Source organism: Barbus barbus (genome assembly GCF_936440315.1).
Source record: "Barbus barbus genome assembly, chromosome: 7".
Lineage (NCBI taxonomy): Eukaryota > Metazoa > Chordata > Actinopteri > Cypriniformes > Cyprinidae > Barbus > Barbus barbus.
The window spans coordinates 1,052,688-1,075,167 of NC_136735.1; the positions used below are offsets into that span (position 1 = coordinate 1,052,688).

At 38.9% G+C, this 22,480-nt stretch overlaps 1 pseudogene across 1 annotated transcript; it reads right to left on the minus strand.

Annotated features, from left to right (window-relative positions):
- Positions 1 to 595: 595 nt before the first annotated feature.
- Positions 596 to 4,669, minus strand: LOC306872227 (retinol dehydrogenase 8-like; annotated as a pseudogene). The gene is made up of 4 exons: positions 4,657 to 4,669; positions 3,961 to 4,126; positions 1,437 to 1,620; positions 596 to 823 (listed from the first exon to the last, which is right to left on the minus strand). The product of its transcript is annotated as a retinol dehydrogenase 8-like (transcript).
- Positions 4,670 to 22,480: the final 17,811 nt, after the last annotated feature.

Consider the following 22,480-nt stretch of genomic DNA (forward strand, 5'->3'; position numbering starts at 1 on the left):
ACCCAAAAATGAAAATTTGATGTTTATCTGCTTACCCCCAGGGCATGCAAGATTGTCACGGTCATGATCTGTTTTAGTTTAGTTATGTCTTCGTCATCCTGCCTAGTTTGTTTCCATGTTTTTTGATTAATTGGTTCCACACGTGTTTTCTGTTCCTCCTTGATTGTGTTTAGTATTTAAAGCCTGTGGATTATTATTAAAAAGACTTTTATTTGAACTCTTCCTTCGTTGTGTGCTTATATCCTTTAGTTTGTGTGCATCCTTTACACCATGTCCTAACTACACGCGATGCAAGACTGCGAGATGTGATAAAAGGTTTCTTTTCCATGTTAAGCAGAGTGTTTTTCTAACCAGCTGTGATGATGACGCACAAAATAAATTTTTTTAGAAATGGTTTCTATTTCTGCAACGACGCGGCTGAAGCATACAAACATACAAACTATGACAGTGATAATCTCAGCCAGGTACTGATTATATGCTTTATTCAATGTTAAAAGTGTCTAATGTGAGTTTGAATATCATATTGTGTGGCAATTATAGCCTTACTTAAATGCTATAATTCGAAAGCACCAGCAGATACAAATGTGAGTGTGTGTTAGGTTGGTGCTATGGCTCGTTTCCGTAAGCATCCACAGCTCAGGCACTTCAAGATACTCAAACTAACATGCATGACTCCTCCGAGGTTATACAGCATGTGATAGAAGGTGTGAACTGACAGGCTGCCCGTCTCATCCGCGTACTTCAGCACCACGAACGGAGTGTACAGAGGATTTGTCAGGTTATGGAACGGAGGCCGCGGCGACTCAATCACCTTCTTAGTGCACTGCAGAGACAATGAGTACTTTCATTTGCATCCTCATTACATTATTAAAAGAGAGCTTGTGCTATCTTTCATTTAGTGTTACCATAGCATTTTTTTTTATAGGCTCGCAAATCATGTTGGATTTAGTGGAATTGCACTGGCATGGTTCAAATCGTAATTATCTGACCATCATCGGTTTGTTGTGATAAATCAAGAGGTATCATATCAATCACAAGTTCCGTCTGGAGTACCGCAAGGCTCAGTACTAGGACCATTGCTTTTCCTGTACATGATACAGGCACAGACCCTTTGGCAGTTTGGGTTCCTTGCCACTGCCGCCTGCTCGCTTATTTGTTGATACTTAATATTTGGCAGATATTATCAACTTGATTGCACAGACAGTAATGGAAGAGAACTGAACTGAGTTGGATAAAGGCATAGCTGTTTTTTCCAGACATGCTTTAGAAATTAAACTCATTCCAGTTGATTAACTTAACACAGTTACTGAAGCAAACTGAACTAAATAATGATGTCATTGTAGTGTGGGCTTTGCTATTATATAGACTTAGAATGACTTCATGGTTATTGCGATCATTCCTGATGTGAACAGACCTTAACTGACATGATTTCTGACCTTGGCAATGTCTTCGGGTGTTTGGCCCAGGCCTTGGAAGATGTTCGCTGCACTGGGCAGGTAACAGGTCCTGAAGTGGTGGAGCATCTCTGGATCAGTGCCAACATACTCTTTCTTAGAAACATCTGCAAACATCTTCATCTCAAACTCAGTGTGTACAGGCCCGGGCTCGATCATTGACATACTGACAGGCAGACAAATGTATGTCCATCAATAACAGAGATCAACAAATCACACAGATCAAAAACTGCTGCTCTGAAGATCAACCTCTAGAACAGTGCTTCTTAACCCTTATGGAGGTCAAGATACTCCTGCTGTTTTTTGTTTTTTGAAACTAAGGTTTGTATTCAAAAAGTTATACACAATTATTTAATCAGCATGCACATTGTTGATGATTCTCATGTCATTTGTGGCTTGTTATTAATTATTCATTACTCACAAATAGAAATTTCTCAGCAATTTGTAACCAAAAATATCTATTTTAGAACTTCATAATCTATTATCTATATCTATTTTAGATATTCATAATTTCTATGACTTTCTCTGGTCCAGAAATCAGACTTTTAAAATGTTCTCACATCCATGTTTTCCAGTGCCACACCATTCCTGGTTCCTACATACATTTGATGTTAGTTTGGAAATGGGAATCTTGATTCTTTAATTGAGGGGGAATGTTTTTCAGCTTATATCTAGATCTTTAGTAGTTTTCGCTTATTTTAAATACTTTTAAGTCACTTTGTTGTCCTTTGTGGCTCTAAATCTTTCTTTAGTCCCTGATCTGTGATCTTCATTGGGTTTGTGCAAGTAACAGCCCCTCCAGACCACCAGAGGGTCCCGTGACACACCATCACTGTGATTCTGTTAATGTTCATGTTGTTAGATCACTGATGAAAAGAGTCACAAAGTAGGGGTGTGTGATACTGCAAATTTTGGTATCGATCCGATACCAAGTAAATACAGGGCCAGTATCGCCGATACCGATACCGATACCGATACTTGTCATGTAAAAAAACATAAATTTAAATGACCAACAACAATTAAAAAAATTTTACAATATACTAATGTTGATATGATATAATATATAATATTATATTCACCTTAAAGCTACGTGATATTATTTGCCTTTGCAAAAGGACTTTGCAGGCAGAGGAGCCCAGAACATGAAAGCAATAAACAGTTTCATGTTAAGTCTTTTCCTCCCAAAGAAAAGAGTTATAAAAATAATTAATGTGGCTTAATAAATTAAAAACGTAATATTAAAAGACAAAACTCAGTATACACCTTATTAATGTTTCAAACTAGATATACAAGTAAGCAGATGTGCCCAGAATATGAAAGCAACGCTCAAAGTTTTCACATTATGTATTTTCCTCCCATAAAAAAACATTATAAAGAAAAGTTTAACATAAGTGGCTTATTGAATGAAGACATTGATATGAAAAAGAACTATTAAACCATAACTCGTTTATTATTGAAAGGATTTTAGTATGTTATGTATGTACTGTATTTTCTGTTTGTTTTATACATACTGTAATATTTGTTTGTTATTATCGCAATAAAACAAAACTGTGATATGAAAAGGCCAAATTCGGTATAGTTTATAAAAATATATAGGCATGCATGTACAGGTAAGCAGATGAACCCAGAACATGAATGCAACACGCTGATTTTCATTTTCTCTAATTGCAATATAAAAACATTTAATATGGTGCAATTAATGAATGGAGGAAGACAGTGATAAAGACCAAATAAATAAATAAAGACTAAATTCGGTATACAGCTTGTTAATAAAATATAATATGTCGCAAGCAGCTGAGACCAGAATATATATGCAAACATGCTAAACAACATGTTAAGCATTTTACGCCCATAGAAAACATTATAATGAAAATTTAAAGTGTCTTAATGCATTAAGAAATAATTTTAAAAAGCTAATCTCAGTCCACACTTTACAGTGATACTGTATAAAAAGGACAAATTCGGTATACAGGTAAATTGATCATGTAAACCTAAGCGCATGAACACAATCCACTTTAGACTCAGGTCCGTATGTGACCGTGTGTGTGTGTGTGTTTGTACCATAGACTGTAAAAAAAACATGGATGTGGTGTCAGTGACGTCACCCGTAGTTTCTGAAGAGCATTTCTGAAGCTCAAAGTGCATGGAGCTAGCCGTCACCATCTTGGCAGTGCGTCACTCCCAAATAATCGAAAATGGGCATAAAGGTGGGATATGGGTGGGGCTGGTTGCTAAAACCACGCCCGCCTAGCTCGACGGTGGTGACAGCAGCACCAATCCACCTGTCACTCAAGTGACCACGCCCTTAATTATGCAGAACAGTAAAAAAATCCACCCCCCTCACAGTTGTCATGAAGGGCAAAATTAGCTACATAGACCAAACCACTTTTTGTACCAGGCTACAAACATTTGTTTTTCTGCTGTAAAGTTGGGCATTTTAACATGTCACAGTCACTTCTGTGTTGGTTTCAAGAGAGAGACCGGGAGGTTGCCGCTTGGTTTGTACTCACTCAGTATGTCTATATGTCGATCTTTGATGCTGTCGATGCACTGTTTGACAGATTCATCGCTGCAGACGTCCAGCGTGAGCAGAGACAGAGTTTTACCCTACGAGTCTCCCGCTGCTTCAACCAACTTATCCTTCCGCTTCAGATCCCGCATTGTACCTATGACTGAACACACACAGAGAGAGGACTAGTTACTGAACACATACAGAGGACTAGTTACTGAACACACACAGAGAGAGAGGACTAGTTACTGAACACACAGAGAGAGAGAGGACTAGTTACTGAACACACACAGAGAGAGAGGACTAGTTACTGAAAACACGTATGTTCCACCTGTTTTGGAAGTCCAGCAAGTAACTTTGTTTCAAGAATCGCAATCCTTTGTAGACGTTTGTGGCAGTTCATGCAGCAAGTAGATTCCACAAGAGGCATTTTCTCTCGTCTGTTTGAATGTAGACAGCTGTGTTTTTCCGTCTCTGGAATATAAACTGCTGGGAAAAAGTCTTAATTTTCCCCCAAAAAATGTGTTGTCTGAGCACTGTGCTGATCTGCTGAAGTTAAAATCTATAACTTGCAATAAGCAAGAGCAGTATTTGCTAGAATTTGCTAGAACAGTAGCAAAGCCGGAAGTACAGAGGGACAAAGTTTAGGAAAGGGACATCATACCTTTCAGAAAATTTCAATTGCATCCTAACCTCGGAGTCTCATTAAGTAAGATGGAAGGGAAAAGTATAGTTAAAGAAGCCTGCAATCAAAAGTGGAGTAGTTGTATTACAGGAAGGAACCTTTACAATATACAAAACAGTATTAGACAAGTAAATGCTATTCAGCTTCAGTAGAGAGGATCAGATTATTTTAACAAGACTAAACTTAATAGAATATTTATATAATCAAATATAATATTAATATAATATGTAATCAAATATAATAGAATATATTTTAATATAACATAATCAAATATAATAGAATATTTCACTATATGCAATGAAATATAAACGTTACTGTCATTTGATGGTGGATGTGGTGAATAAGCTGCCAGTGATCAAAATATTGATTTTGAAGTTATTGAAAACGATAGTTTTGAGAATATGGTTGAGATTGTGAACATGAGTCAGTTGCTGAATGTACTGGGGAAGTGTGCTCTGACGATGCTCTAAATCTTCTGCTCAAATTGAACCCTTTTAAGTTTCAAAAGGTAACAATATATGCTTTATTGTAATTGTTCGGAAAACATCAAGAGAGTTTTTTGCTATTGCAGCAGTTTTCTGCTGGATATATAGTTCCGGGTCACTAAAGACCAGAATATGTAATAATGATTGGTGAAACATTCATGCATTTAAGGGTTAACGCATTAACTTAGTTATGACAAATGTAATACAGTTGACTGCTGACAAATATGATGCAGGGCAATATCTCCATAAATGCAGTTAAGTCCTAAAATTCAAGATATTGGGGGAAAAATGCCGTGTGAGTTTGCCCGGCGTTTTGAAGATGGCGCCGGTGAGATCGGCTGCCGTCACGACTGCTCCGACCAAACTTTGTCTTCTTTTGTTATTTTTTCGTATTGTTAACTATAAGCACCGGTTTCTTTTTGTAAGATGGCCATTCTTACATACGACAGGGCCACTCTTATTTCTATTGGTGCACAATGCACTAACCTTTCGCCGTTTTTGAACCCGGACCCATCCTGGCCAAGCGAGATCCTGAGGAGGAACAAAGGACGTGACCCGTACCGGCGTCCTCGAGGGAAACGAGCCGGCGTCAGGAACAGGCTGAGGGCTCGCGCACACCGCGCTCACCTACCAAGTGTCCTGCTCTCCAATGTCCAGTCGCTGGATAACAAACTCGATGACCTCAGGGCAAGAGTCAGGTTCCAGAGGGACATTCGGGACTGCAACCTTCTCTGCTTCACCGAGACATGGCTGAACCCAGCGGTACCAGACCACGCCATCCAGCCGGCCGAGTTCTTCTTGGTTTACCGCATGGACAGAACGCTGGACTCGGGGAAGACTAGGGGAGGTGGAGTATGTCTGATGGTGAACAAACACTGGTGCGACAGCGCGAGCATTGTACCCCTCTCACGCTCCTGCACACCGAATCTTGAACTTCTGACCATCAAATGTCGCCCTTTTTATCTCCCTCGGGAATTTAGCTCGGTCATCGTCAGTGCCGTTTATATTCCACCTCAAGCGGACACGGACACTGCGATATGGGAATTACATGAAACACTACACCTTCACCAGACACAGCACCGGGACGCCGCATTCATTGTTTTGGGAGATTTCAACAGTGCCAACCTCAAGCGTGCACTGCCGAACTTCCATCAGCACATCAGCTGTCCACCAGGGGCGAAAGGACATTAGATCACTGTTACACCCCATACAAGAACAGCTACAAGGCACAGTCACAACCACCGTTTGGGAAATCGGACCACGCCGCCATCTTCCTCATGCCTGTTTACAAACAGAGGCTGAAACAGGAAGCCCCGGTGCAGAGGGAGGTCCAACGCTGGACGGACCAATCGGTGGCCGCTCTGCAGGACGCGCTAGATGACGCAGACTGGGACATGTTCCGGCGCAGCTCTGATGACGTCAGCTTGTTTACGGAACCGGTTGTGGGATTTATAGAGAAACTAATGGATGATACGGTGCAGAAAACCATCATCAGGACGTTTCCCAACCAGAAGCCGTGGGTGGATAAAACCATCCGCGACGCCCTGAGATCCCGCTCCGCTGCCTACAACACAGGGCTCATCACCGGGAACATGGATGACTACAAGGCTGCATCTTACAGCGTGCGCAGATCGGTGAAGGAGGCGAAGCAGCGCTACGGGAGGAAACTAGAGTCGCAATTCCAACATGGCGGCTCTAGGAGCCTGTGGCAGGGACTTAGAACCATCACGGACTATAAAGCACCACCCTCCAGATCGGGGAATGCGGACGCTTCTCTGGCTGACGAGCTGAACACTTTTTATGCTCGCTTCGAGGCTGCAGCTAATCACGCTAGCGGCGCTAGCAGTGCTAACTGCATGCACGCTGAGGAAGCCGGTGAGGACAACGTGTTCACCATCACGGAGCATGACGTGAGGAGGGCATTCAGGAGAGTGAACATCAGGAAGGCAGCAGGACCAGATGGCATCACAGGTCGGGTTCTGAAGGCCTGCGCTGACCAGCTAGCACCGGTGTTCACCGAGATCTTCAACCTCTCCCTGGAACAGTCCATAGTCCCCTCATGCTTTAAGCAGTCCACCATTGTTCCTGTCCCCAAGAAACCGCAGCCCACCTGCCTAAACGACTATCACCCTATAGCACTCACATCAGTGGTGATGAAGTGCTTTGAGAGACTGGTCAGAGACTTCATCATTGCATCACTACCAGACACACTGGATCCACTACAGTTTGCATACAGGCATAACCGCTCCACGGAGGATGCCATCTCACACCTCCTCCACACCACAACAAGTCACCTGGACTGCAGAAAAGGGAATTATGTAAAAATGCTGTTTGTGGACTACAGTTCAGCGTTTAACACCATAATTCCCTCCACACTCACCTCCAAGTTGGAGGTCCTTGGTCTCAGCACATACTTGTGCCAATGGATCTCCAGCTTCCTGAAGGACAGACAGCAAGCTGTACGGATGGGTAAACACACCTCATCCTCCATCACCCTAAGCACTGGAGCCCCTCAAGGTTGTGTTCTGAGCCCCCTGCTGTACTCACTGTACACTTATGACTGTGTGGCCACTTCCAACTCCACCACCATCATCAAGTTTGCTGATGACACTGTTGTGTTGGGCCTGATCTCAGACAACGACGAGACGGCCTACATACAGGAGATTAAGAACCTGTAGAGTTGGTGCCAGGTGAATAGTCTACACCTGAACATCAGCAAAACTAAGGAGCTGATAGTGGACTTCAGTACGAAGCAGGAGCGGTCATACCAGCCGATCACGATCAGCGGGACTCCAGTTGAGAGAGTGGACAGCTTCAGATACCTGGGTGTTCACATCACGCAGGACTTGACTTGGTCCTGTCATACCAGCACCCTGGTGAAGAAGGCCAGGCAGCGTCTGTACCATCTGAGACGCTTAAGGGACTTTAGACTTCCCTCTCGGGTGCTTAAGACTTTTTACACCTGCACCATCGAGAGCGTCCTGACGGGCAGCATCACTTCCTGGTTCGGGAACTGCACTATGCAGGACAGACGAGCCCTCCAGAGGGTGGTGCGTTCAGTGGAGCGTACCATCCACACCGAGCTCCCTGACCTGCAGGAGATCTACAGCAAGCGGTGCCTGACCAGGGCCAGGAAGATAGTGAAGGACCTCAGCCATCCCAACAATGGACTCTTTTCTCTGCTGCGTTCAGGGAGGCGCTTCCGCTCCATGAAGGCGAACACAGAGAGAATGAGGAGGAGCTTCTTCCTGCAGGCCATTCGGAGTCTTAACCTCTCTCCACTCTAAGCACATCACCCCACACTTCCACTTTGCACATTTTCAAATACAATCTGCACTAATTTGTAGAAGGTTACGTAAGGATAAATGAGTGGGATTTACATACCATTGTCTTTGTCTTTAGTATCCTTTTACTCACTTATACACTTTACTGCACTGCACAGCACAGCACACGGACACTTTATCACTGACATACACTTTACTTTTTATAGAATCTATTTAGAATCATATTCTATTTTTATTCTTCATATCTATTTTATTCTCATATCTATTTGTTATTTTATTTTATTGCTAGTTTATTTCTGTATATATGTTTACTGTACTTTTTCTATTTGTATTTTTGTAAACTTGAGGTTTTTCTTAATTTTGATGGACAATTTGTTGGACAGTCGTACAATACATTTCACTACATGTCGTACTATGTATGTATATGTATGTGACAAATAAAATTTGAAATTTGAAAAATTTGAAATTTGAAATTTGTGTCTCATATTTATATATGATTGATATTCGATATCACACGAGCAGCGAGATCAATATCAAGCGAGTGCTGTTTTGTTCTGGATATCACAAGTTTAAATGTGATTTGATACAACAGTTCAGTAAATAAGAATGGACAACTCTCTTTAATTCATTGAGAACGATACTATTATTATGATAGTTTCTCCTGTATTTGTCTGGTCAGCATGAAGTCAAATAAAAGCACTTCAATCATATGACAATCTTCATAATCATGATTGATTCATCTGAATACAGATCAAATGAGTGAATAAACACGGACCTGAACAGGAGACATATCTGGCTGTGAAGTGTGGAAGCGTGACGTCTCTTATAATCAACAAAGCTGATTTATTTGATTAAAAATACAGTAAATAATGTGAAATATTATGTTTCAAAAAAACTGTTTTCTATGTATTAAACTGTAATGTCTTTCTGTGATGCAGCGCTGTATTTTCAGCATCATTACTCCAGTTTTCAGTTCATATATATATATATACATATTTATTTATATTTACCCCCCCCGTTTTGTGTTCAGGTCAAATTGACTCAGAGAAGATTTTATTTTTCATGAAAATACTAGTTAACATCATCGCATGGAACTCAAAATTACTGACTTTGTTCACACAGGGTGTAAGTACTTCTCAGAAATGGGTGTAAGTACTTCTGTGTAAGAAACAGGGTGTAAGTACTTCTCAGAAATGTTTTTTGAATTTTCATAATTTTTTGTGGGTTTTATTTCACCTAGTCACACAAGGTCAAAAATGACTGGACTCCAAACAATTCCTTATAAATCTCTAATTTTCCTGTATTATCACCAAATATTGGATTCAATCTTTTTGTCAACTTGTTTTCTTTCATTCGGGACTGGTTTTGAGCTTCTATTTGCATCTGATTAATCGTAAGCCTCATTTATCTGAGAGTAGGCACCTAATTTTTTGAGTGAAAAAAGCATTTTTTTATGAATAATTTTCACAATATGAGATAAAAAAAAAAAAAATGAAAATTTGCATTGTTTACCACAACCAGAGGGTTAATATGGATATGGATCCTGTTATTTACAGCCAAATAATAGATTACACAACCTGTCAATAAATAATAATGTGTAAAATAAGCCAAATGAAATGAAAATGAAAGGGCATCACAAATTAGTTTGGCTGCACTAATGTGATCAAATAATGTAATGCGTGTGCCTGCTTATAGCTGATCAGAAGCTTGTTTGAGGATGCCTGATGCAAACCATGCGGATGAATCACCTTTAACCACACATAAGTGCAACATTTTAAAAGTCAAATGTGATTTAGTGAGCAGCTTTATGGAGGCTTAATGCTCTAAATGAACCGGATAAACCCATCTATTGTGCAGCTAAACTAGCGGCGCTCGTGCCAGATGTGTTCCGCTTTAGGCTTCACTTTCACAATAATACTTGATTTAAAGGAGAAGCTGTTCCTGTGAAAGATGTTTCAGATGCAAAACTTTTTTAAGAGTCTTCTGCCAGCTAAAAGGTTGACTGAAAAAGCCAGAGAAGAAGCCAGAGACAAAGTGATGATAAATTAGTTTATTGAATAATCTTAGTTGTATATGTTTCAATGCTCAGAGACTTCATCTGACAGCACAAATCTAACAAGTGTTATTATAGCACAAACCACAGCAATGGAAAAGGACTGCTTCTCTACACCGTCCTTGAAATAGAGACATTCATTTATCTGTTACTCGTTAAGACAAATATCCACTGAAACCACAATCATATGACTAAACAGCAATGGAAAATAATATACATGACTAATCCTTGAATGAACCAATAAAATAAGTAGTGCTGTCAAACACACCTAAAATAAAAATAACGTAAAAAAATTATTATATATACACATGCATGTTTGTGTATTTATATATACATATATAATAAATATACACAGTAGTGTATATTATGCAAATAAAAACTTTATTTTGGATGATAATTATTAGTTTTGACAGCACTAAAAAGTTTGTATATAAATTATTACAATTATTACATAATTAAATGGAAAAATCAAATGAATTAATGATAAATCCTATGTAAATGAAGAATAAATGAATATTAAAGAAAGTAAAACACAAAACAAATGTATGGTTGCTCTCTAAAATAAATTTCTAAAGAAAATTTCTAAATAAATGACTAAATAAATGCAACATTAAATATTGTAGAATATATTATAAGCATAACAATTTGAGAGAAAATTAAAACTTGAGAATATAATCTTAATGGTATTTACAGTAGACTGCAAAAATGATTTTCTTACTGAGTTTTTAGCTTTTTAATATTATTAAATCAGTGAGAACCAGAATTAAATAAGATACCTATTGTAGTTTTGTACCAAAAAAAAACTTTTTTTTTTTTTTGTTGCTTAAAACAAGATTTATTTGCTTTAGCAAAGAGAGTCAAAAGTTAGATATTGTTTGATAGAAAACTTTCTACAATTTTACCGTAAATATATCGAAACTTCATTTTTTATTAGTAATATGCATTGCTAAGAATATTACATCTTAGCAATGCATATACAGCTTTCCCGTAGCTCAAATAGTAGAGCATGGTGCTAGCAACACCAAGATCATGGGTTCGATTCCCAGGGAAAGCAAGAGCTGAGAAAATGTAGAAACTGTAACTTACTGTAAATGCAATGTAAGTCGCTTTGGATAAAAGCGTCTGCTAAATGCATAAAAATGTAAGAACTTCATTCATGATGTATAAATCTCAGTTTCACAAAATTGACACTAAAGACTTTTTGATTTTGCGACATTGTCATGCTGAGAAACTGCTGATGAAATATCTTTAGATCTAATTAATGGATTATGCTGAGTTTGGGAGAATCTGCTGTAAATAATGCTGTGATTTCAATCTGAACATGTTTTATGAAGTTACAAGCAAAAGCTGACAAATTGTTGTATTCTACTGCATGAAACCTTTCAAACATGTTTTTCCTGTAAGAGCATGTGTGTACACTCGTAAACTTTATGTGCAAGGCTTCCAGGCTCTTCCACTTCCAGCTAGTTTTAGCTGTACAAAACAGCTTGTTTTGCTGCTTGATATTGCAAACTGGTGAGTCTTACCGTATTATTTTAATGCATTTTCTTAATTACGAACACACTGGTTTGTAGTGCAAACAGTTTTACGGTTTACTGCACTTTGTTATTCTTCTCGCTATTTCTCAACAGCGTCTAATGAACCGGACGTCTCGCACATTCACAGAAAATTACTTACTTCCATGTTGGAAAAATAAAGTAGATAAAGTGTTACCAAAATATTTAGGTACTTGTCATGGAAAACGAGGAAAAGTACAGAGGAAGAAAATGTGTTTTTCAGTGATGGGTTTTCATTAATAGAAATTGTTAATTTAACTGCAAATTTCAGCATTTAATTGCATGATGCTGTGCTCACGAGTTATCCTGAGTCCCTTCAGTCTTCTAATCAGTTGCACTGAGTATCAAACATAGATTAAAGAAAAATTGCCTGATATCTTGAAAGATTTATTTGTAATGAAATATCAAAGTGAAATAAATTGTGTAATATTTATATTCCATTATTATTTTATCATTTATTATTATTATTATTATCTTCATAATTTACTAAGCATTGCCTGTATTAATTAAATGCGGTGATGTTAAACATCTATAATTTATTATGAATTCCTTTTCCTTAAAGATTCATGAATGTTTGGAGAAGTTATCACATGTATTAGAGTTTAGCGTTTCTTTGGAGGAAGCACCTCACATGCCGTCTTTTGTGTCTTTTGTTGTGTTTTCTGCTGCTGGAAGATCTTCCCGTCAGGTTGGACGCTCCATGTTATTCTGGATCTGATTCCCATGTCCTGATCCGAGAGGATCTGCTTCATCTAGAGTCCAGATTACATCATTCATTAGTGAACGAGATCAATCTACTGCTGTTTAGACCTCACTGAACTAAAACTATTAAAATAGTGATAAAAAATAAACACTGGAAAAAAAATCTTTAGCATTTCTTACTGTTTTTTTTCAGTAAAACTAAAATGTAAACATTCTTAGATCAACATATATTGAAACGATGGAAGATAACAAGCAAATATATCAAAATGTTTTGTTTTTTCCAAGTAAAAATATATTTCAATGGAAAGCTAGGTTCAATTCAAAGGAAAGCTAGCTGATTTTTCTGAGCCCGTTGGCAGTTTTTTTCCCCTAGTTATGCAAAATTTCACATTTTAAGTCATTTTGCTTCTAATTAATGTTGTTTAGAAACATGCAAACATGCGAGTGACACAAAATTAAAAAAGAAACTGAAAAAATAAATAAATAAACAATTCAGAAGAGCATAAAATTACTATCTTCATATTAAACTATGATAGCATATTAATGATATAAAAATAACATGCAGAATCATCTCACCTTCTTCTCTATAGCCTCCATCACTGCGGATTCGTCCAGATGTCCGTCTGATTTGACTGAGAATCTCACACGCTGTATTTTGCTGTTTTCACGGCAGTAGAAAGGCAGTGGATTCGAGCAGGTGTCTGCAGCCATCAGTCCTTCAGTATTGGCTCTAGCACACTCGTTTTCGTTCATGTTATCAGGCTGCCCAGACTCCCATTCGACAGAGGACCACGATACAATGGTGTTATCTGACCACAGCCATGGGATCCTGTACAGGCCGAACCAGGCATCTATGAAGCTCTTTTCAGAAATCACCTTTGCGAGGAACTCGTTCTCTGTGTCGTCTGTAATGGCAGCCAGGTCTACGTAGTGTGTTCTGCAGTGAATTTGAGCATCATGCCAGTTCATACTCAAGCCAATGTGTTTAAACTTGTTCTGAAGTGTGTCTTGTTGGTCTGCAAGGAGTAGATTGGACAGAGAAACATTCTTGAAAATGTGAAGTGCCATACAAAATTAACTATAAGTGTATAATTTTGTTCATAGAAAATATGGACATATTCATCCTCAAACAATGGCTGGGAAAAGTGATTATGAAGGCAGAACCCTTTGTTCACTTTTTGTATAACATATAGGCCTACATTTGTACATGCTGCTATCTGCACATTGCAGAGTTTCTGGATCAACAACGTTACTTAAATGGTGGATTGAATCCGAAACTGTGATGCCTGACACTGATGAACAGCATAAGAAAAAAAAAGCTCATACCGTGTGTCAGAATAGATCTGTGCTTTACGTCTGGAGTGTAAATGCAAACCAATAGATCTGCCATTTGTTCTGTGTATGTTTTACCTTGTATAGGAAGATTGCACTTTTTCCAGAATAGTAGTAATTCAATAATACAGTTTTAATTGTGTGAGTTCAGTTTTACTCCGTATGGAGCACTGAGAAATTATGTTTATGTTGTTTATATGTTTATGCTGAAAACATTTGTTACTGCAGAGTTTCATGCAGTATCTTTAATAAAATAGTTTTTAATTCAGTTATCCTCTGAAGCTGCTTATTTGTCACTTATGGTACTGAACGTATCTTGCTATAAGTTATTATTTTTCCTTTGCTGGAAAACACGATTTAAGAATGTGCTGGGGTCAGGTTTCAATGCAAAAAATGATTAACTTCCTCAGTATATTTGTCTTGTTTCCAGCACAAATAAACATCCTTGTATCAAGACACATTTACTGGAGATGCAAAATGATTTAAGATAAGAGCTTTATCAATATCTTCATCAAATTTAAGTGGGTTTTTGCTTAAAAATAAGAAAAATAGAGACTTGTCTTATATCTTAAGATATCTTAAGTCATTCTGCTTCTCAAGTAAATGTATCTTGATTTAAGAATGTTTAGATACTTGTACTAGAAAACAAGACTTTTTTTTCTCTGCGAGTGTGAATTTTATGAATTGTATGTTTGTTTGATTTTTAAATCAAATCAAAGAGATCTATGAGTACTGGATAATTTCTTACCAGTTTGGCAAAAGAAGCTGTCTTGTAGAGTACAGTTTCTGTCTGCCCATCGTCCATTATTCTGTACAGCCCCACAGGCCTCACTTGTGTTGGACAAGTCTGGCTGAGAGAAATTCCACTTCGCATTGCTCATCAGTGTGTTTTGATACGACCAACGCCAAGTGACTCTGTAGAAGCCGATCCAGGCGTCGGATTGAAAGTTCACAGCGTTTGCTGCCTCCTTTAGTTTGGCTCTGTCTTCATCGCTCTGAACTGTCGCCAGATCCGTGTGTTTCTCTCTGCAGTACGACTGTGCTTCTGCCCAGGTCTTCGGCTCTTCAATCAGGATGAGTCGGTCACATGAAGCCTTTGACAGGATTCCTGCTGCAAGAAAATCAATAGTGAAAAGTTGCTCTAAACCTCTGATCTGACATCAGTCTCTGTTACCGACACTCACCGAGAAAAACAATGAGTTGAATCTTGTTCTGCATCATCATGTCTTCACAGGTTTGTTCACTGAAAGAAAGAAATCACAAGAATACGACATGCTGGTTAGTTTTCTGATAATGAATATTTATTGGAAATGACCAGCAAGCAGACATGGTTATAAAATGTGTTATTGCAGAAAGAATCAGTGAATGTAAAACCCACCCTCAAACATAAACCCTTTAATCAACCAAAATATGACAAAAATAAGAAAGGGTAGAATGTCAAAATTATTGGAAATAAAAAAATAGAAATCACAACAAACCCCAGTTTACCTGCTCTGAAGCAACTGAAGCTTGATATTCTCACCAGTATATCAAGTGTGTTCTCTCAACAAACTTGTCTTTTACTATCTACCCAACTCTTCATTCATTACATTATGCATTTTGTTTTTGTCTTGTACTGTATATAAGATGCTGAGACTAATTTACATTCTGATTTTGCTGCAATAGGAGGCTCTTTATTCAAATAGGCTAATGTGGTCATACTTCCTGGTTCTAGTAAGGACTCTAGCTGCTGCATTTTGAACCAGCTGGAGTTTTTTTATTAAACGCACTGAACAACAACCCAATAAAGCATTACAATAATCTAGCCTCGAGGTCATGAACACATGATTTAACATTTCTGCATTTGCCATTGAGAGCATAGGTCATAATTTAGATACATGTTTGAGATGGAAAAATGCGGCTTTACAAATGCTAGAAACATGGCTTTCAAAGGAAAGATTGCTACACAGTAAAATCCCCAGTGTTAAATCAACACTGCTCAGAGTGTATTTGGTCCCACTCCAAATAGTGTTTACACTGAAGCGGAGTTAAAGTTAATGAGATAGTAGACTTTGATTTGCGGCTTTTGTTATTAGTTACAATATTTTATAATATGAAATATTTATATAATTAGTTAAAATATTAGGTTACACATATTCTAACATAAATAAAGGTCAATTCAGCTTTAGAAAGGCATATTATGTCATTACAATTATACAATTAATTGGTAACACTTTACGATCAGGTTCGTTTATTAGCATGAACTAAGAATGAACAATAATAAGCACATGAATCTCAACAATGGTGACAATCAACAAAACGCTTCACACTGCAATGCATGCTGGGTAACACCATAGTTAAAAACTCCCATCATGCTCTGCAGTATGAATATGTATTGTCTTGTCACCACTGTTGTGGATCATATGATGAGGGTTAATGTCTAAAAGCTTGATCTGAAGCGCTTAGTTGTTGAAGTGTTATGGTGCCATATGTTTTTTGGGCTTTTTATTGGTTGGTGAATTTTAATCAATTACCAAAGAGAGAGAAGCCACTCTGTGTTGATTAGTCAAATGCTTTTTACACAGAAAGTGTAATCTGCTACATCAAGCTGCTGATTCGGTAATATTCAAGTGTTTGCAGTGAAACACTTTTGCAACTGCTTAGAATCAAATTATTTAGAAGTGCTACAATGTCAAGAGTACAACTACAGCAAACACCGACCTCCATGACGGTGGCATCATTTTTTGACCAATAAAACATCATCTTTACTCTGTTAATTCTCAATAGGATCTTCTGCAGATGTTTGACAGAAATAAAGTCAATCTGGTTAGTAATGAGTGAAGCTGTCGATGTTTGTGGAGTTGTTTAATCCTCCTCTGCTGAGTTCTTCAGAGATTTAATGTCTTTTATTTCAGTTGATTTCATCAAAGGCTGTGGCTGAAGTCAGTTGTAGTTCTTGTGTTTCTCTTTTCAGTTATTCTGCTTGTTAACAGCAGCTGTTCATCACTAATGTTCAATCAGCACTTAATTAAGCACATTACTGATTATTCAGTGAAATAATCGACGATTAGTTGATTAATCGTTCTAATAATCGTTAGATTAATCGATTATCAAAATAATAATTTGTTGCAGCCCTAGTATAGATGCTGCCTGGTTTATGGGATTTTTTGGGATTGAATGTTTCAGTCCACGGGAAGAATTTTCACCAAATTTTACACACTTTTACTGATTACCCACAACATTAAAACGTGACTTTAGCAAGGATCAAATAGCAATGGCTAGACAACTGAGTCAAAGCCTCAAAGAACACATTTCAAGGCTGCCTTCGAAGGAGCCTTCAAATTGGGACTGTGTTCATAATGCAAATGGTCTTCAGACGCCACGACCTTCGAAGGTTGCATTTGAATTAAGACACAGTGAAAAGAGCCCTGCTAGGAAAGATTCAAAATACACACATACGGGGGAAGCGGGGAAGTCGTGGCCTAATGGTTAGAGAGTTGGACTTGTAATCCAAAGGTTGTGAGTCTCGGGCCGGCAGGGATTGTAGGTGGGGGGAGTGAATGTCCAGCGCTCTCTCCACCCTCAATACCACGACTGAGGTGCCCTTGAGCAAGACACCGAACCCCCAACTGCTCCCCGGGCGCCGCAGCATAAATGCTGCCCACTGCTGTGTGTGTGTTCACTGCTGTGTGTGTGTGTGTGTGTGTGTGTGTGTGTGTGTGTGTGTGTGTGTGTGTGTGTGTGTGTGTGTGTGTGTGTGTGTGTGTGTGTGTGTGCACGTGTGTGTGTGTGTGTGTGTGTGCACGTTGGATGGGTTAAATGCAGAGCACGAATTCCGAGTATGTCACCATACTTGGCTGAATGTCACTTCACTCACTTCACTCATACAAATCCATTCGGAAAACAATTTGTAAATGCAAAAGACTCAAAACTTTGTGTGTGCCCTTGAATAGTGTTTTGCATTTATGAATGGCATTTTCTGAATGTAAATTTGATTATAAATGTAACATGGACAACAAGGAATACAAAAGAAGGAGGCAAAACACAAAACAAAAGTTCATGAGGGTGGAGGAGCAGAGGTGGAACATGGGGAGGGATGGTGGATCAGGCCCAGGGAGTGGAAGAGGGCCTGTAGTCTGTGGCAGAGCAAGTGATCAAGTAGCAGGCAGAACGGTGAAGCAGGCGGAGACCCCCACAAGAGCAGATGGGGCTGATGACCACCACGGAGGTTCAAAAGCAAAGGTATAGAGATTTCAAGAACAGTCTTCGTGGCTGGGTCATGGCAGGCAGTGAGTACAGGAACAACCTCTGTGGTTGGTACATGCAGGCCTGTATCGAGCTATAAGGTCACCGATGTCCGGACCTCGGTAAAGTTCAAAAATAACATTTGTTCTCTGAATGACTAATTTGCTGTTAAACACCTCATATGAAAGTCTGCATGACATGCATAATTCAGTTTAGAGCATTTGCAGGAATGTTTAGTGGAAGTGAGGTCGTGCACACAGCCTCCTGCTATTATAAGCATTTTTGGACTAATGCCACTTGTTTTTTGGACTAATTTTTGGACTAATGCCACTTCTTTTCCACTTAATTTGACACTTTAGAAAGTTAACAATGTAGGACGATGCAGTTTAGGGTCACCTTTATCTCATCTAAGTTGTAAAAGATTTGAAATAATTTCGGTTTATTTTTATTTATTTATCATTTTTTGTTTGTTTTAATAGCAATATCTGGCAACAGTGTCATTCATTATAGTAGTATAATTTTCACAAATCATGCTAAAAACATTTATAAGAGCAGTAGACAATGTTATCAGCTATATAGCAATGGTTATTAATAAAACGTCTTTCAGATTATCTCACAATTTTTACTTTTTTCTCAGAATTGTGAGATAAAAAGTGGCAGGTTTTATATTTATTCCATGGTTAAAATAAGCTTCTTCAAGGCAGGGAACACCAGTTAGGCTTTGTAAAGATGCATGTTGGTCTATATGAATAAGCCCCAAACAACAGTTACTGGCAAGAACTAAAGATGCAATGAACTGCAAATTCTGAAGAGTTAATTTCCATGGTAGTATGCTGTAACATTCCAACAGTAACATGCTGTAAAAATGAAGAGCTGTAAATTAACAGTACATTACTGGCAACTCTGCTGCCAGTACATTACTGTTATTTAACGACACCATTTTTTACAGTGTACAGATGTTAGATTTTTAGTAGCTATATAGGCCCTAGTCTTTAATAAATAAAAAAAAATATTATTCCCAGAGAAGGTCTTTTATTAAAAGTGCTCACGCACGTTTTGCACAGATTCACAGCGCCGTGTTATTTAATATTTGATATTTACGCAGGTCTATATGGCTACAATGATCGAGTGTTAATAACTGAATCTAAATTCATCCCGTTATTGAAAATTATTGGATTTTTTATATTTGATGTCACGGGCACCTATTTACTATAAGATAGGAAATTTTAAAAAAACTGTAAGAGAATCGATATATGTTCAAATATTTTATTGAGATATAAACAAGGAAACATTGAGCTTCTCATGACAATATTTATTTGCACTTTATAACCTACAAGTTTGTGACGCATTGAGCAACATAGGCCCACTCATCTCTATAAATAACAAAAAAAAACGGTTGTGCTTTAAAACATATAATTTAAAACATATTCGCGTTATATAACAAATTATATTCGTGTTTGTCCATGTTTAAAATACAGTAAATTATCACCATTTGCGTATAAAATCCCAATTTAGTGCTGATCCGTGGTTTCCGATCCTCAAGGAAATATGAATGAAGCGCTATAACCTGAAGAACCCGGAGGTGCTGTCGTCAAGAGTTTATTTTTAAATAATGACTTCATCTGACTAAAATTACTATGGTTACTAAACAGATAATAATTAAAGCCTATGATTCTAGAGTTAGCACATATTTCTGTAGTATGTCCAAATCAATTTTACAAAATTGTACACAAAGGAATGCGCATGCTCGGGTCTACACCAATAAGGCTTGCCGTGTTATAAACCAATGAAATTGGGGGTGGGCGGAGCGACACGTGTCGCCCCGCTCAATATGTTGCCCCGCCCCATTGTCCAGACTGCACTCTGGAGTACTTGGATAGTCCAGGGGTCAGAAAGTAAAAGTCCTGCCATATGTTTATTCCACCCATGAACTCAGCAGCTGATTTCACCAGAGGAGGAACCAAGGCATTCCTTTCAAGTTACAAGACATATCCCAAGTCCTCAAAGAGTTAAAGTTAATGAGATAATTAAGAGACTAATTAAATGATGATTGTGCATTAGTGATGAACACCTGCTGTTATTGAGCATTACAGAGGATCAAATGTTGATGTTTTATTGATTAAAATGATGCCACCATCATGGAGATCAGTGTTTGCTTTAGTTGGGCTCTTGTCCCTTTTTGTAATTCAAAGTAATTGCTTTTTATTGTTTCTTATATTTTAGCAGGATAGTCCCACTGAGATATGAAATCTCTTCTTCCAGAGAGTCCAGGCCAAATCAGTAGCACAAGATGTTTCACACAAAAGAGTTCACATATACATTACAACTAGAGTTGTGACGTTCGCGAACCGATTCTTTTGAACGGCTCATAAACATGAACGATGGGAGCCGAGTCGCGGCTGGGGGGGAGCCGTTCTTTCTGTCGTTCTTTTTTTCCTATGCGTGTTTCACACAGATGCACACAAATTAGCTCCTCCGCGAGACAGAACAGTTATAGGGGGAGAGGTGCTACTGCCTAACAGCATGATGATAGTTGTGCAGGCATCCTTCACGTGAGTACTCCAGTGGAAAAAAACCCTGCGCGACTCTGTCATTGGGTAGGAGCGGAGCCATGACTTGTGCACGCTGCCGTCACATGCTTACTCCAGTTAAAAAAACAAACAAAACAAAAAAACACGTGCGAGTGCCTCTCTGTCTCAGTGCCAACGTCAGTAATAGCGGGTCGTTCGAAGGAAGAAGACACACACGTGACACGTCTGAAAATGAGCCAGAGGAAAAGGAGCAGCATTTGGGTGCACTTTTCTCGCGAAGAAAACAGTAAGGCTAAATGCAGCATTTGTCAAAAAGTCATTTCATTTAAGTCTGGGTCAACAAATAATTTACACAGGCATTTGAAGACTCAACACCCAACACTGCAGGTCACAGGTTTGAGAGCAGAGCCAGACTCAGACAACAACAGTGACACTGATGTGTCCATTGCCTCCTCTGCCTCCACATCAAGTGCAACTGCAGCCACAGCAGCCTCTGACCCCACTGGGCCCACCACATCGCCTGGCCAGGCACGACCAAAAAGAAAGCAGACATCCATCAGTCAATATTGACCTCCTGTCTTGACCCCATTAAGACAGGAGAAGATAGACGAAGAGGTGGCAAAGATGATAGCCACTGACTTCCAGCCTTTCTCAATAGTGGAGGACACAGGATTCAAAAAATATTCACAGGCGCTCAACCCCTCCTACATTCCTCCAAGTAGGAAGGCACTAGCCCAGAAGGTCACGGATATGTATGACAGGGAGACAGCATCTTTGAAATACTTGTAATACTTGTAATACTTCTCATACTAAATACTTATATAGTATACTTATAGTTAAATCTGTCAGTAGGCTAGTTGTGTATAGGTTTATAGTGTTTTTTAATCATTGTTTTATGTCTGTATTTATGTAGCACCGTGGTCCTGCGAGGCATGACATTTTGTTCCACTGTATGTCCCCACATGTAGCGGAATGACAATAAAGCTCAACTTGAACTTGAACTTGAACTTGACTTGAAGAGAAGGGTGTCAAAAGTACCAGCTGTCTGTTTAACCACAGACTGTTGGACTTCAAGAACGACAGCATCATATATGTCTGTAACCTGCCATTTTATCGAGGATTTCCATGTGGCCTCCTGCCTCCTGGACTGTTTTGAATTCAGTGAGCGGCACACAGCAGACAACATTGCACAACAGCTGCTTAGTGTTGCAGCAGAGTGGGGGGTGGACAAGAAAGTAGTGTGCTGCCTAACCGATAATGCGGCAAATGTTACTAAGGCTATACAAACCATTGGATGGATGCACCTACCATGCCTGGCCCATACTATTAACCTGGTGGTAAGACATGCCCTGCAAGCTTCAAAGCCCATCATTGATAAGGTGAAAGAGGCAGTGGAATACTTTCACAGAAGCACCGTGGGGGCACAAAAACTGAAGGAGACTCAACTACAAATGAAGATGGAGGAGCTCCGACCGAAACAGGATTGTCCTACAAGGTGGAATTCCACCTACTACATGTTGAAAAGCTTTATTGCCAGTAAAAATGCCATAATCTCCACCCTGGCCGTCACCAATGCACCTGTCCGCCACCTGTCCCAGGAGGAATGCACCACAGTGCAAGAAATGTGCACAATCTTGCAACCATTTGAGGAAGTCACTGTGGAAA